This window comes from Anas acuta, chromosome 1, assembly GCF_963932015.1.
Source record: "Anas acuta chromosome 1, bAnaAcu1.1, whole genome shotgun sequence".
NCBI lineage: Eukaryota > Metazoa > Chordata > Aves > Anseriformes > Anatidae > Anas > Anas acuta.
Window position 1 is genome coordinate 127981485 of NC_088979.1, and position 12613 is coordinate 127994097.

The window sequence follows — 12613 nt, forward strand, 5'->3', positions numbered from 1 at the left end:
TGTTGTTTGCTAAAAGATGAGAATCTGGAGCATTTCAGTAGGTGGTGTCAGACAGCATCCTTATCAGGCATACTTAGCTACTGACAAGCTACTGCTTGAATTTCATAGTTGTGTAAGTTACATTTGATAAAAATGTTTTCAGTATGGAAATTAAGAAAGTTATAAGAGCTTTAATTTGTTACCATTTTAAGTACTAGCTAAAAGGTTAGGAGTCATTAAGAATAAATAATCTATTATAAGTGTTTTTTTAAACTTGTCTGCTTCAAAAGCAATATCAAAATTGATTTTTTTTCCACATTAAGGTTTGATTTTTGTTTTTGTTTGTTTTTGTTTGTTTGATTTTTGTTTTTCTCCAGACAAAGTCTATGTAACACTCTATACTTTTATTATTTGTTAAAATTTGGCATTGTAAATGGTGTTTAAAAGTAGTTTTTACCATCTGGTCTCAAAATTACAGAGCTAAGAATCTCAGAAGGACTCTAAAGCACACCACAGCTCTGGCATATTATCAGCACTCAATGAGCAAACAGCATTCTTCATTATCATAGTACTGAGCAGCTGCCAGGAACTGACATGAAATTGAATCCCTCTTATTTTTTTTCTTTAATCTTGTGCTTAAAACTGAGCTCAGTTAAGATACCACTTTTCTCCTCTGCCTCCTTACTGAATGAAGTGCTAGTAATAAGAGCTCATTTTAAACAGAATATGGACACAGATGTCAACTTCTAATTTTCTGCTGAAAACATAGAGACTATCAAAATGTAGTCCTTTGAGTTCTACCTTCTGTTCTCATTCCTTTTTATTTTCTGCCTCTCTGTTATACTTCTCTTGTATTTATTCCTTATGTCAAATATCTGTAATTTTTTCTTTCCCTCACTTTCTCTGCTTTGCAACCTTGAAAAAGCCTCATCTATCTTTTGCATATGTTTTTTAAAAAATTACCCCAAAACTGTTGACCTCACTTGTGCTTTTTCAGCAGTTCCTTTCCTGTTATTGCTGACTATTGTCAGCAGTACAGGAGACGAAATTATAATGATACACTTTGTAACCATCACGTTCTTCCTGAATTTCTCAGGCAGTGTCACGGTTGTGCAGTCTTCTGAATTATGCTTAAGTAGTTATTTCCCTTTTAGCTTCCAAGTTTTAACTATATATAGAAAATAAATGCTGCAGAAAATGTGTTGGCCTCCTTGATAAGATTTATTCTGATGCTGGTCCCTTTGAAAATAGCTAAAAATTCTTAAGAGCCCATGACTGCAGGATTTTACCATGTAACAACATGTAATTGATATTTTTTTCCCCAAATCTCAACCCCCTCCAGTTCTTCTCTTCCTTATTTCTTTGCTTTGTGTTCTTCTGGTAATTCTGCCCCAAATGATGTTTTAGGATGAATTTTCAGCCTGAAGATCTGTTTTGGAAAATGTTGATATATCCAGGCATGCATCCAGATTTGGAACTTCAAGATTTCACATGTATGGAGTGCAGAGTTTTGTGGAAACACCTTTAAGATATAGACAAGATAGATTTCAGTGGATTCATTCAGTAGAGTGTGCTAGTGTATTTAAAAACAAAAGTTGCTTTAAAGAAAAGAGAATCCTGTATAACTATACTTGTTGGCATAGTCCAGAAGGAGAGACAGAGTGGCAGCAATCTCTGGTAGTGTTTGGGTCATGGGTGAAGTAGGCATAAATTAAAGCAGACTTGAGACAGATTTAAATTATACTGTCAGTCAAATGGGTCCCTTACCAAAGCTCCAAATATTGAGTGGCACAAAACTGGATTTAATCCAGTTTCCTTTTTATCTGTACTTGCATATCAGCCAGCATGGCAAATCATTTTAGTGGAAAGTCTGAGTGAGGGGAAAGATATACTAGCAGGTGGGACAGATGGTCATAGAGGGAATAATGCTAGAAAAAACAGCTGGCCTAAGCTGAAGTCTAATTTGTAAGTCCATTCCTGCCTTATGGCTTTGTTTCTGAAGATTAGCTGCTGTCACCAGGAAAGAGGTACAGTTCTTCAGAAAATATTTTACCATGGGGCATGCGTGTGTATATGGAAGTTATGGTGGGGATACTGCAACTGATTACAATGTCGTGTATAATTACTTGCAGTCTCTTTAGCTTCATTATCAAATTATAAAGAAAAAGGCTTATAAATGAAGGAAAAATTGCACTAGGCAATGACAAATAAAATAGCCTGGGTTCATTCTAAGGAACTTCACAGACAGTTCTGGGAAAAAGTTAGATGCTACTTTAGAATCTATAGATAATGATATTGCAGAGTTGGCCCATGGAGCTGCCTGTGCTAAAGAAAGCTGCAATTTTGTGCCAGTAATTTAAGTGGTTCAATATTGTGGGAATGGAAATACAGATAACAGGGCATGGTTTTGCTTTATGCTTATATAAAACATATTATTTAAAGTGGATGATGCCAATATTTGAATCCAAGATTACCCCTCTGAAGACAGTTTTTCATTTTAGAATGTAGTGCTGTGCTTTTTAGGTGTGGGTAGGCTTTGAATTTCCCTGCAATTTCTGCCTGACTTCAAAAGATGGACTTGAAGTGTTCCCATATACTGGGAAGGAAGGAAGGAATATAACATAGAGGATCTAGAGAGCTATGAACCCCACTGCTAGCTGCTTACTATTTTCAGTTCTCATAGAGTTCTCTCTAGTCAGCAGGTCAGAATTGGCAATTTGTTCATGTTAACTGCAACTGAAATACCACAATTTTACTCCCTTTCCATGTTAAAAATCTCATCCTGATTGCTATGTGATTTATAAAGTACTTAATCTATTGCATTTAGAGTTATCACACAACCAGTGGAACAGATAAATATTATTTCCTTTGACATTTCTTATGCTACAGCTTCCTGTATTGTAGAAAAGGTCAGAATACCCAGAATTAAATTTACGCAGCTCCTTCTACTAGAGTGAAATGTATATCTTCTCTTCAACTATTGTTTGTACATATATATACAAATATATATCACAGACTGGTTAAGATTGGCAGGGGCCTATGGAGGCCAAGTGGTCTAACTCCTGCTCAAGCTGGGCCACCCAGAGCAGGTTACCCAGGACCATGTCCAGGTGGATTCTGAAGATCTCCAAGAGGGAGACTCCACAGCCTCTCTGAATCACAGTCTGGGCAGCCTATGCCTATGCTCTGGCCCATGCCTAGCACAAAAGTGCTGCCTGATGTTTAGATGGAATCTCCTGTGCTCCAATTTGTGACCATAGCCTCTTGTCCTAGCACTGGGCACCACTGAGAAGAGCCTGGCTCTGTCTTCTTTGCACTCTCCCGTCAGATATTTATATACATTGATAAAATCCTCCTTGAGTCTCCTCTTCTCCAGGCTGAACAGTCTCAGCTCTCTCAGCATCTCCTCATAGGAGAGGTGCTCCAGTCCCTTGGTCATTTATTTATCTATATACATATATGTACATACATATATGCATATATGTACACATGGTTATGTGAAAGTATATATATAAAATGGCTGTGGTTTGTGACTATATCCAAAAAAATTGTTCTTGTAGTTTTGTGCATTGTGAGCACTGGATTTCTAAGAGAGGCATACAAACCCACTAACTGAATGTTCAGTCATCCTCTCTAACACCAAATGTATTTCAGAATGTTGCACCAAGAAGTGCACATATCTGGTTTTGCTATTATATGTGTCTTTTTGCATTCAGTACTATGCAATAGCAATTCATAATTGCTATTATATATGTCTTTTTGCATTCAGTACCATGAAACAGCACACAGCTATGTCTAAGGCACTTTATGATTCGAGGTTAGGGAACCTCTTTAATGAATTCATTCTTCTCATTGTGCTGTCACGAGACAGTGAATGTTGTTTGGGTAACGTAATGGTGTGCTTCCATACTCATTGTAATTTGCTTTCTCTTAATGTGTTTATTAGCTCTGACTTTGAAATCATAATACTTGGTCTTAGTAAACTAAAGGCATCTGTGATTGCCTTTTATTTCCCTCATGTTATCGATCTGTTAGAAGAAAGATGATTTTAGTTTTTATGCAACTTTGTCATGGAATTTATTTTCTTATTGAGAGACTGACACATGGAATGCTTTAAGGAGGTATTATCTGTTATGTTTCTCTATGCTTCTGATTATCTGAAGCCATGTAGAACTAGTTGCGCATCTTCTTGGTGCGAAATATAGTTTTTATATTTTAATTTTTAAAGGCGTATCCACTGTGCCAAAATGGTGCAGACCTTCTAGGGGATACTGGCTAGGGTGTTATACTAAAGCAGAATAAAGTAGCCGTAGTTCATGAGTGGATCTAGATTGATATGCTAATAAGAAGATTTATGGTAGTGGAATGGAGTTTCTGTGTCTGGACAACTTCTCATGTTACTCCAAGCAACTCTTGGTGCTCCTGTGCTGTCTTCTACAGACAGAGCCAGCCGTTCCGGGCTCCAAGCCAGTGGGATGTGAGCCCATGGCAGGCTGGAAGCTCATCTGGTGCTGAGTGCTGTCTGATGCGCCCTGTTGAGATCTTGGACTTACAAGGTGGAATGCAATGCTATGCTACTATGCTTGTATGGCCTCCAGTTAGACACTAGCTGATATCGAACTGTGCAAGACAGTGGATAGAGGGTATTTTCTGTAACAAGGTATGTTTTAGTATTTGTTTCTTGCATTGTTGTAATGGTTTAGAGCTCAAGCTGTGAACTATCTATCAATGTGTTAAGTATTGTAAGACTTAAAACATGAAGATTACTTCCTTGCTATTGGTATAGTCTACAAATAAATAACCAAAATCTCTGACAGTTTTTCCAGAGGCCTAAATCTTTAGTCTATTTCACCTTTAAATAAAGTATGAGGAAACTGAAAATGCAATTCCAGAACAGGCATTTGTGCTTCAAACTGAGAAACTGCCAATTCAAGTTTTACAGTTATTGATTTATTCTTACAGGTCTCTTCACACAGATGTAGCTGTTCTTGTAATAGGACCTTTAGCTGCATGTTTTAAAACATGTAGCCTTTGCATCATATGTCTATGACCTTGGCTGGCTCTCTGCAAAACATTATGCTCATTCTGTTTCCCTGCCTTGTTTCACGTTCTTGACAAACAATGTAATAGCATTAAAGATGAAAATAAAGTCTGTATCTTAGCCTGGAAAATTATTAAAATTGTAAATAAAGTAGTATTGCAGGAGTAATCTATGCAGCTAAAATGTAGGCTAGATACTGCTACATTATGCAGCATTTCTTGTTATGTAGTGTATGTTAGAAAGTGTTGGAAAAAAAAAAAAACAAGCAAATAATTTTTTCTTGTGGAGGAAGATACCTCTGTTTTCAAAACAGTTTGTTCAATGGAAAACTTCACTAATGAGAGATTGTATATTTGCTTTAATGAAACTTCACTAGTTGTCATGATTCACTATCATCATTATACTAATGTAACTCAAGCCTGCCTATAATTCCTACCAAATACAGTAGGATGTAGTATTCCTTATTCAGGGAATAGAGAGAATGACCCATTCATTTTGACATATTAGGCAGTTACACTTTATTTTAGAAAAATACTGTCTTTGTGAAAATGTTGCTGACACATAAAAATAAACAATTCTCCAAGGGCACTGTTTTTAAAGAGAAGTGTTTTTCTGCCAAATTTTCTTACTTCCCCTCCAATGCAATGATTAAAAACATAAAAGCAGATAATTCTTTATTTTTTATGAAACATCTTTTTAAATTTTGAACTAATTGACTCTCACACTGACATAATACTGGAACATGGTCAGTTTCACTTCTTGAAGAGGTTAGGAAGAATATACCACTTTTATTTTATACGAACAGAGGGTAGAGTTTCTGACATGACCAGAGCACGTGCATCAAGGGAACTCTGAAATGTTTTTTGGCATGAGGACATACATGCACTTGTAGTTAGTTACCAGTTTATGTTTAAGGCTAACTGCTTTATGTATAAAGCAGTTTTACATGGTTTATATATTTTATGTTTATGTTTAAGGTTATGTTTATGTTTAAGGCTAACTGCTTTATGTATAAAGCAGTTTTACATGGTTTATATATTTTCATACCCCTTCCTCTCTACCTTGTTCTCAATTTGTCATTTTCTACTTACATCAATAAATTGTTTACCTGCTAAAGCATATGGGAACTCAATAAAGTTTTTTATCATATTGCAGCTGTTGATTCTTCTATCTTTCTTTTTCTGAAAATGCCCTGCTTTTCCATTTTAAATTCTATTTTTATATATAAATTCTATATAATTTTCTGTTATACCCCATTTTAAATGTAGATTGAGCAGATAAATCATAAAAGAAGTTCATGCTCTTTAAGTTGTATGGGGAAATATTGTCTGCAGAAACTTCCCAATATCTTGATGCAGTAATGGGCAGTCATTCTCCAAAATGAGTATAGAGGAATATTGGTTTTATGTAAACTGTCATGAAGCAGTAAAATATGACCAAGTGGGGAGTTGTGAGTGGATACATATGTGTGTAACATCATCCAAATGGCGTTAAGTTTTGTGTCTTTGAACCATAGGTCATCCAGCCCAGTGGGACTGTCATCAGCATTAGATCAGGTCAGCTGTGGCTTCGTCTACTAAGTGCATCTACACATTTTTCATGTTTCCATTTTTTTTCCAAAACAAACTGGGGAGTAATAATATTATTAGACTGCAGTTACTTCACATCACTTGATTATGATTCCTAGTAGAGGATATATATGCTGCGGAACTACTTCCAGTGATTTACAATCAAATACATACCCTCAGCTTCACCTACCAAGAAGGAAACCAGCTACAGCACAGAGAAGATTGAAGGCCAAGTGGTTTCTGTGGCACTGTGCACTGACACAGGCATTACGTCGTATGAGTATTACTGATAATAGCTGGGCAACACTGACTGCATTTCATATCTGCTGCTTTCATTCCAGTTATTTAGAAAGTATGTGTCTAGGTCAGAGTAATGATCAACACACAGGGCATTTGCAGTTGTGTCCTGTTTTGATGCGGGTGAGGAAAAGCCCAGTGTGTGTTACTGAATGTTTCAGTGGTTGCTGTTCTCTAGGAGAAAATGGCTTTCTCTAAGTGTGTGCACAGGTGGAAGATCCACTAATGCAGCCCAATTTTGCTGATGACTCAATTTGGCAGATCAGCATTTCTAAATCAAGTCTGCTAACACGCAGTAGTAGCAGCAAGTAGAGTAGTGTCACTGCTTCAGAACTGGAGGAGCCAAGAATTGCTGCTGAGCACAAGTTCTTAGTGATGTAGAAATAAGTCACTGTGATTCCACTGTGGTACTTTAAACAATATTTTCCCAGCAGTCTGCGAGTAGGTTTCTCATGTCATGGGGGCCCCACCTCTACAGGGGTGCTTGACATCAGTGGCAGCTCTATACTGCTAAAACTTCTGTTTTAGCTTGGTGGCAAGAAGTAGTTCTGTTTCTCTTCAGATGAGTAACGTCCCTCTAATAGCTGCAGGCTAAAGCAAATAGGTTTTCTAAGCTGTAATAGAGAAACTGATTGTCCAATTATCTGAAGTTGTAGGATTTGCAAATAAAGCTAATTGTCTTCAACAAATAGCAGGCGCTTTTAGCCAAGATAAAAGAAAGATATTAGAGAGCCAGGGGACAGTTTTACTAAGTTGATTTATAGTGCAAAGAAAGTGATGCTTTATCTTCTTTTTAACTAGGTGGTGAAGATATAGTTGGTGTCTGTTAAAGCACAGAGGTTGGACAAACCATATGGATTTATCTTTTTCTGGACTTATTTTTCATAAAGTGAAGCGTTATTTTTAAAATGCGAGGCTTTAGCACCAGCAAGTGTTTTTGTTTGTTTGTTTTGTTTGCTTGTTTTTGTTTTTGTTCTCTCTCCCCCCCCCCCAACCCTGGCCCTTCTGCTTGCATCTGAAATCATCTCTATATCTTAATTCTCACGAGCTAACAGCTTAGAGGGCTGAAAGATTTTTACCCTAATGTTACGCATAGTACCTATTTCTAGGAAAGTACTGAATAGAATGAATTGGAATAATATGACAGTTTCTGTGGCAGATCAAACCATGAAATTTATGGCAATTTGTAAAGCTTATCTTCTGTCTACCAGTGTAAGAGATGGAATTAGGGAAAAAGACAGGTGCGATTAACTGAAGGTTTGAAGTAAGTCTTTAAATCTCTGTAAGAGACTGTACCGTGAAAGCATTTTATATTCCCCAAAAGAGAAGTTTTTCATGTTTTTTTGTTTGGTTGGTTTGGTTTTGAAATTCCATGTGAAATGATCCTTGTTGTTCCCTTCCAACTTGGGTTATTCTGTGATTCTATGATAAATTCTGAATGTCTTCATTCTGTGAATCCACTCCCCTGCATGTCTGCAAGCTCATTAAAATCAGGGTAAGAAGATTTAATTGCAACTGCCTGGGACTTGGGCATGTGAGATTATGGTTCTATTCTCGGCTATCCCACATTAACACATTTGCATGTTTCTGACTGGCCAGGCTACTTAGGTGAAGCATTTCAAACTTGTTTGTCTGAAATTTAGGTTTGCAATTCATTTCTTCCTTCATTAAGGCAGATAACCTTTTTTTTTTTTTTTTTTTTTTTTTAAAAATAATAATAATAAAAAAAAGGTAAAAAAGTAAACATTTCACTTTAATTGTGTGAAATAGAAATGACGGTATTTCTGGAACCCAGAGACAACAACGTCTCTAATCTTTGAGCACCAAATTTATGTTTTCCTACATCATTATTCAAACATCTAACACTGTGCCTCTGTACAAAAACATGGTATTGGTAAAATGTCACAGATCTCGCTATTGCAGTTATGTGTCACAGGCCAGTGTGAGCACTCAGCTTGTGTTAGACTCAAACCTTCTTCTAGGCAAACTTTCTAAAAATGGATCATTGTGTTTATGCTACAATGCGGAAATATAGTGGCTGTAAGCACAGAGAAGCACCACAATGTTAACCAAGTTGACAGAGTTTTGAGAAGGAGCAGTATGTACTTACAGTGAATAACATGAGTAGTGTTACTAGTTAATGTGTTCTTTTAGTGAAGAAGGGCTCTAGCCTTATATTTAAGGAAATGTTTGAGTGAGTCTGAGAGGGCTGCCTGTGCAAAGAATTGGGCTATTATAGACCTTCAGTCTGTGATCTCCCTTATTGTCCTATATGCTTATTTCTAAGCAAAAGCAGCTACACTGCATACATGAAGTGCCAAAAAGGATTTTTATATAACTAACCTGGCCAGCCATAGCAGCGAGCTGCAGCAATGTGTTTTTCAGTCCAGTGCAATGACTGCATTAAAGCTTGCTCATGCTTCCTCCCTATTGACATTTTCTGATTGCCCTAGGTAAGTGGAATAGCTGTTGGCAAAAAGTAGTGGTCAATATGACCAAAATGTAATGTATCAATATCCAGTTTCTGCTTCTCTGTTTAACAGTCTTATCAATATCCTGGTAGTTTATATTTTAGGTGGTAGTTATATTTCAAAATGTTCTCTATAATTTGTTGATAAATAAGATACTAGATGACTGAATTTTTAGTAGATGTGAAAATATCAGCAGAGAACCAGACTAATGAGAAAGGGACCTAAAATATTACTACTACTAATAATAAAGGATTAGTAGTCCATTTAAGTTTCCCGAAGCAGCAGAAATGGGTGAGGCTGTAAAGATGTGGGTAGTTTTGCCTCTGTTATGATCCAAACTTCTATAAAGCTGGAGGAAGGGGTCTTGATTAACTTTAATGATGTTTGGACCAGATCAAAGGGAGTTGGTGCAAGGCAACATTTGAGCAAATGCAGAAGAACTTAAAATTTAGTTGCTGCCATTTGAGTCAATGATACTATGCATTATCCATGTGCTCCAGTTCTTTGTAGGGCAGGGCTAGTTTCTTCAGTGCTTTCCCTACAAGCTACCCAGACTACTTTTCCACCACCTTTATTTCCCTTCCTGTTTTGGAAGCTTGAGATAGCAGTTTGAGTTGGTCTGCTGCCATGCGTTCCCTGTTCACCCTCTAGGCAAGAAGTTTATGTCAATTCCAACCACATATATGTTGCCTTGTTAGGATTCAACATCAGGTTTTTATGTTACTTGCCTACTGTGCCAAATCAAACATTGCTGCATCAGACAGAGCGTTCACCAGGTGAGGGGAAAGGTTAAAAAGGTTAAAGAAGTCAACAATGTGCTGTTCCCTCCTCTCTTTCTTCCCATTGCTTGGGGATGTAGTAGAAACTCATTCTTTGGTTTGACAAATATTTGATAAATATCTGTTGTGAATAGATTAGGTATGTGCTTTGCAGAGAACAACATCTGCACAAAGCTAGACAAAATCCTTCCAGACATATTTTCTGTTGCTTCCATGATTAATTCACAAATGATTCAGGGTCTTGAATCTCTTTTGCTTTGTCACTTACTCTGTTTTTTATTACCCAATGTACTGTCAACCTGATGCAATATTTCCAGGCCCCACTCCAATTACATGTGCTAACAAATATTCCCAGATGAAGTCTCAGGGAACCTTTATGTTGAAAAATTTCTGGATGTTCTTCCTGAGGTTGCATAATATATTTTATGTTGTTTCTTTCTCTCTCTCTCTTTTTCTTTTTTTCTTCTCTCTCTTTTTTTTTTTTTTTTTTTTTAATAGAAGGAAGATTTGAATTTTCTTCCTGTTGTAATCTTATTATATCTTGACACACTTTCCATTTTCAAGCCTCAGGCTCCACTGTAAATTTAAAATAGTAGTGACAGTAAAGGAAATATAGGATAGGTTACGTTACTTTTTATACTTACAAGCTAGTAACAGATTTCTAAGATTTTTTTAAACTTTCTTATTCTGTTTTATATTTTTTGTTCTGTTTATTATTTTCTTATTCTGATATAATTCTTCTTGATCTTATAGTTTCTACTGTAGACTTTCACAGCCATGCTGGGCTTAGCCCTATACAGAAAGTGATGGTCCCTGCCCCAGAAAACAAGCAAGCTTTTCTAAAGATGAGGATGAGAAAAGAAACAAAAGCACGGAGTAGTGGTTTGTCCATGGTTAATAGGAAGTAAATCTCTCATTTTTTGTTCAAATAGACCATGCTGCTGTGGTGTCTGCTAGTGATTAGTGGATAGAGGTGAGAGGCAGTAAGTCAGACAAACAAGACAAATATAAGACATGCTAGAAGAATTTGCAACTGATGGCATCCACTAGAGCAGTGTTCAGTATTTCTGTTTCTAAGACAGGATTTAGGAATAGGCAAAGTAAATGATGGTTTATTTTGTCCTAAGAGGAGAAAAGGACCAGTTGCCTTAAGTTGACGCAACACATATATAACTTTTCTATAACTCTATAACTTTTCCCATCTCCTGGCTGCATAGCCCAGCACTGCTGCTGTCTGGTCTGATGCCACTGATGGAGGAGCTGGCATGCCATCCCTGATTTCTCAGGCTTGGCAATAATTTGGCACAAGCCATTTCTGTTTGTGCAGTAGTAGCTGTTAAGCGTGATTTATGATGTCAGCCTACAGAAAGCAGGACCATGTGGTGAAGGCTTTTCCTGGACCAGGTTGCAATTCCCTGTGGGCTGCTCATAGTACCTGTTCTACAGAAGCAATTATGTGCAGCACACAGTAGCCTGAACCCTCCCACAGGAGGCTGCTGGGCTGGAATATCTCAGAAAGAGATATTTTGCTTAGGTAAGCAGAAATAAATAAAACGTGGGCAATCCTCTGCCACTTGCAGCCTAACATATGGGAAGAGAAGGAGCTTAATGCAGTACAGATCATTTGTTCATTGGCTGCAAGGCCAAAAAGAGTTTGTCCAGGAGAAGGGAGGGTTTCAGCTTCCAGAGGATGGAGGAGCTTTTCACTCACCTGGTTAGTATCCCCAGCCTAGCTTCTCCACTGCTTCTCCTTGGCAGTGCAAGTGTCCTCTCCTCAGTCTGTCTTACAGAAGGAGCCTCATGTTGAAGTGGCCAGGCAGAAGGTGTTGAGGGGAGGAAGCAGCTGTTCCAGCAGAAAGAATGGATTCCTGAAGAAGTGACGTGTGTCTTAGGGAGGGCCCAAAGGCAATGATGATGGAGCCACAGTCAGAAAGACCGGAGAATGACATCCTCATCCCTGATGTCCTCCTCAAAACCATTCTGTTTCGTTCCAGCCTCATTCTGCCCAACTCCCCCAGCTACACTTTGTTAACTTTTTCCTCAATAACAATGCCTCATGCTCTTTGTAATCTGTTTTCTCCTGAAAATCTACTCCATAACTGCAACCTCAGTTCACTGTTCTCAAGTGCAAGGGCAAAACAAGTTATTTAATTTTATCTATGCTTCCGTGTCTGTTATGGCATCAAAAGGCCTCATCTTTCCTAGGATATGCTTAAAATATCAGTGTAAGTCATAAAAAGTAATAATTGCAGTTGCTTTGTGATCTTGAATGAATCACCCTGACTAGAAGTCAGAGAGGTTACTTATTTCATAATAGATTACAGCCAGTTTCACTGAAAGTATGTTAATGTTTTGAGGGTGTCTGCTGCAATTTGTTGTTACAGCTAGGTAACTTGTAAGCTGTTGTACAGCTGAGGCTGCCAGTTCTGTTTGTATTCGAGTAAATGATAGAAATGCTTGGCCTAGTACAGACTTTGG

At 37.5% G+C, this 12613-nt stretch overlaps 1 protein-coding gene across 2 annotated transcripts in view; it reads left to right on the forward strand.

The window, feature by feature from the left end:
- Positions 1–12613, forward strand: part of BCAT1 (branched chain amino acid transaminase 1) — a 66216-nt gene that overhangs the window by 18755 nt on the left and 34848 nt on the right. The window lies entirely within an intron of this gene.